The sequence below is a fragment of the Bison bison genome, unplaced genomic scaffold, assembly GCF_000754665.1.
Source record: "Bison bison bison isolate TAMUID 2011002044 unplaced genomic scaffold, Bison_UMD1.0 scf7180017864232, whole genome shotgun sequence".
Lineage (NCBI taxonomy): Eukaryota > Metazoa > Chordata > Mammalia > Artiodactyla > Bovidae > Bison > Bison bison.
In genome coordinates this window covers 1,691,678-1,696,368 of record NW_011494804.1, presented here as the reverse complement: position 1 = coordinate 1,696,368, position 4,691 = coordinate 1,691,678, and the positions used below count along the sequence as shown (strand labels likewise).

The following is a 4,691-nucleotide window of genomic DNA, read 5'->3' as shown; positions in this document are numbered from 1 at the left end:
TCGGTCGATGGACATTTAGGTGACTTCCACGTCTTGGCTATTGTAAACAATGCCGCAGTGAACAGCGGTGTGCATGCCTTATTTTGGATCATGTTTTTCTCCAGCTATATGTCCATGAGTGGGATTGCAGGGTCATATGGTAGCTCTGTTTTTTTTTATTTTTAAGGAACCTTCATCCTATTCTCCATAGTGACTCTACTAATTTGCATTCCCACCAACAGTGTAGGAGGGTTCCCTTCTCTCCGCACCCTTTCCAGCATTTACTGTTTGTGGATTTTTGGTGATAACCATTCTGGCTGGTGTGAGGTGGTATCTCATTGTAGTTTTGATTTGCATTTCTCTAATAATTAGTGATGTGGAACATCTTTTCATGCACCATTTTATTCCCTTTTTGTCAATTAAAAAACAATCCCTGAATGCATAGAAATTAATGAAGATGGATTCTTGGGTGTCTGCTTTGCGCCCGTGTATCTGGTTCTCATCTTTAGTCCAGCAGGTAGGTTTGGAAGGTCTTTAGCGCTGTTGCTGAGGATTGCCCGGTATTTGGGAAGTATTCAAGAAACTACTATTGAACTGAACTGACTCCTGTAGGGGAAGGAAATCACTAAGGGTGGGTTGGTTTGTTTGTTGGCAGGTGGGTGGTGATCAGATCTGGGGGAAGAGAATTGTTTTAGGAGAAGAGAACTGTGGCAGGAACACCAAATGGGAAGCTGAGGCAGCCATCTCGGTGATCTGGGCTTGAGCAGGAAGGGGACCATTGGGGTGAAGTAATGGGGCTGAAGGTGGAAAACAATGGGGACGGGAGAACTGGGAGAGGACTTAAGACTGTGTGTGCTGCGACTCAAAAGAGTAGTTCCTGGAAACACCCTTTCCTCCTGGACAGAAGTTGTGTAGGGTATTGATATTCCCGTGTCCCATCCTTAACGGCTCCCTGCCCACCCCAGAGCCTCCCAGCATCTCTTTCCTTTGGCTCCATTCATTGACGTGGAAGAGGACAGACTACGTGATGACTCTGATGAGGTTTGCCTTGGAAGAGTTGGGTGGATAGTGATGAGATGACCATCATTCGATCCATGTGACGTAGAGGTCAAGTGATCTGCCTAAGATCAGTGAACAGACTGATGGCCACATTATGATTGTGCTAAAAGCTCCAAGCCAGAATAGCTTCTACTTCATTACCCCCATGGCCTCTTCCCATTTCATAAAAATGTCTACACCCAGAACATGCTCAAACAACTTTCAAAAATGTCATTAAAATTAAGAAGATACTTAAAAGGACGCATGAGAAGCCACATTCAACAAGTACAGAAATAAATTAGAGATGAGAAAATATTAAAACACCTGACCTGCGTGGGTATCTGCATAATATTTAAAATTATCTCATCCATTTAGTTCTGGTGTTTGGTGTCCTAATCTGAAATATGAAAAATGTTCTCATGGAGAGGCAGGCAAACTGAAGGAGGATATCTTAATATACAGCGAAATATAAATTAAAAAGCTCTCTAAAGCTATTAGTAAAAGTAGTGAAACGCGTTAGCAGGTGCATGGGTTCAACTTTGGATGAATGTTCTTTGAAATCGGATTCATCACCAAAATTAATCTGAGAGGTGTCAAATCTGTGCTGGGTTAAAGAGGTGACGCATGGGAAGATTTCATTGAAGTTCCAAATTGTAAAAGGATTAGAATTAATAATCCTCCGTCATGAGAAACCTGATCACTTAGGAGTTTAAGAAGCTTATGCCTTGTTAAGAGAGTGGAAAAGAAATCTGAAATATTGCTGCTGAAAGTAGTAGTCTGGTCACCAGTTGGACTGATGTGGTTTGATAAATAACTTCAAATCAACCACAGGGAGCCGCAAAGATGCGTGTCTGGAACTATCCCATGAGTTAGAGTTTATGTCTTTCAACAGGCTGGTCAATTCATGCTCTTAGAATGGGGTAAGTACAGAACTTTCTTCCTTCATATTTTTTTTTTAATTGAAGTATAGTTGATTTACAATCCTGTGTTAGTTTCAGGTGTATAGCGCAGTGATTCAGTTATGTATATTCATTTTCAAATTCTTTTCCTTTATAGTTTTATTACAAAGCATTGAGTATAGTTCCCTGTGCTATACAGTAGGTCCTTGGTGGTCATCTATTTTATATATAATAGTGCAAATATGTAAATCCCAAGCTCCTAACTTATCCCTCCCTCCCCTTTCTCCTTTGGTAACAATAAATTTGTTTTCTATGTCTGTGGGTCAGATTCTGTTGTGTCAATAAGTTCATTTGTATCTTTTTTTGTTTTTTTTTTGGATTCCACATATAAGCAATTCCATATGATATTTGTCTTCCTCTGTCTGGCCTATTTATGTAGTCTAATCATCTCTAGGTCCATGTTGCTGTGAATGGCATTGCTTCATTCTTTTTTATGACTGAGTAATACTCTGGTGTATAATATACATGTACCACATCTTCTTCATTCACTCCTCTGCTGATGAACATTTAGGTTGCCTCCGTGTCTTGGTTTTTTTGTGACTCGTGCTGCTATGGAGATAGGGGTGCATGTGTCTTTTTGAATTACAGTTTTCTCTGCATTGGTAGAGCCATTATAGAGAACAGTGTGGAGATTCCTTAAGAAACTAAAAGTAAAGTTACCATGCGGTCCCGCAGTTCCATTCCTGGGGGAATTTGAATAACTATATTCAAAAAGATGCGTGCTCCCCAGCGTTCGTCTCCTTCCTTGTATTTCATTCAGAGCTTCTGCAGGTCATGCCCTTTGGAAGCACCACGCTTCCTTCACCGTCCACTTCTATCAGTATCGTGGCTCCTCATTCATACGGACTCACGTCATGAAAACGAGCATAAAGAGAATGAGGAGCGGGGAACTGGGGATGCTGCAACACTCCGCATATTTATCTGACTTCAAATGCCTCAAGGAACACTTTTTCTTAGTCAGAAAAACATACCCCTTGACTATTTCACAGGCAGTTTTCCATGTTCCAAATGGCGAGTCGAGTTTACGTATTAACTAATACGTGTGCATCTCTGCAGCATGATCTCAAGGTTAGGCATGTGGTTGCCTGGCGGCTCAGCGGTAAAGAATCTGCCTGCCAACACAGGAGACACAGGTTCGATTCCCGGGTTGAGAAGATCCCTTGGAAAAGGAAATGGCAACCCGCTCCAGTATTTTTGCCTGGGCAATCCCATGGACAGAGGAGCCTGGTAGACTGCGGTCCCTGGAGGGTCACACAAAGAGTATGACATGACTTAGCAACTAAACAACAGACGCCTGGCACCCTGCTTGATTAGGCATGGGAACCAAAGGGAAGGGATGTGGCTGATGAGTCTTATGCGCTGGGCTTACGACGCTTTTCTCTAAGAACAAAGCGAGGGCTGGTGTTTGAGCCTGCTGCCGGCTTTGCCTCTTGGTTGAAGCAGGGGGCTGCCTGAGGTTTAGCAGCCCTGGGATCGGCATGGTCCCCGAAACTGGACCTCTGAAGAATCGAACAGCTGTAGGAGGACTCAGCCACCTCAAGTTCTCTACTGAGCCTCCAGTGCATCCCCTGTCCATGCCTGTGACTCTGGGGAAAGTTCAGCTGCGGGACCAGAGTATATTTTAGAGTCACTTGGTGGTGTACACATCTTTGTTTTATCCCTCATCCAAAAAAATAATGGCTTTCGGAGGCCATCCTTTGGAAAATGGCCTCTAAGTAGGTTGGAAGAGAAAAAAAGAATCTTACATCCTTTATGCTTCTGAGTACCTAATAGGTATCTGATCTAATATATTTCCGAAATAGAATTCTTAATGCCCCCTCCACTGAACCTGTTAACTGTTCCCATCTCAATAATGGAACCATCATCTCCTTAGTTACTGAGGCCCGGAATCTGGATGTTACCCTTCATTTTAATGAGCTCAGTCTCCCTTGCATGCTGGAATCTGTGGTTATTCTCACCTTACAGCTTTGTACCTTCCACGGGCCTTGCTCAATCAGTGCCCAGGGCATGGAACCTTCCCCTACCTGGAAGCTGGGTGCCAAGCTGTCACTTGGCTCCAGATTATTCTTTCTCTTCTGGGTCTTCCCCTCGTTCTGGGTCTGGGATGAAATTTCTTGTATCACTCAAGCCTGTGCTTCAGAAGGCCCCTGGCCAGTTCCATCAGTGTATCTGGCCCCTCCCTCTGTGGAAAGTGGACAGAGTCTTTGCCTGGGACCCACTGGCCAAGACTGGCACCCACTTCAGATGAGTTTTTTAAAAAGTAAATTACATTTTCTGGTTTTTCGGTCATACCCTGGGGCGTGTGAGTTGTTAGTTCCCCAGCCAGGGATTGAACCTGCACCCCCTGCATTGGAAGTGCAGAGTCTTAACCACTGGACCACCTGGGAAGCCCCCAGATGCAGCTTTAGTGCGTTGCTTCTCTTTTCTGCGAGTGCTGTTCCAACCAGTGTCTTGCAAGTTGAGTTCTTCTTGGAGACTTGGAACCTGTAGGAGAGGCGGTGGGCTGTGGTCTGTGGGCACCTACTGCTGATGGTTGGCATCTCTAAACTCTGCTGTTCTCCACGTGGTGGGAATCCTCACTGGGGCTTGGTAAGCAGATCTTCCTGTGCCACACACCACTGTTGACTCCGTCAGCATATGTTTCCCTAAGAGCTTGGTGTGGTTGGCGCTCCTTCTTTATTCAACCACCACCTCCTCCAGGAAGCCTTCCACCAC

General features: G+C 44.4%; 1 non-coding gene across 1 annotated transcript; it reads right to left on the bottom strand.

Annotated features, from left to right (window-relative positions):
- Positions 1-4,290: 4,290 nt before the first annotated feature.
- TRNAG-UCC lies at positions 4,291-4,363 on the bottom strand. Its single transcript has one exon. It is a non-coding gene; the product is annotated as a tRNA-Gly (tRNA).
- Between the last annotated feature and the right edge of the window lie 328 nt (positions 4,364-4,691).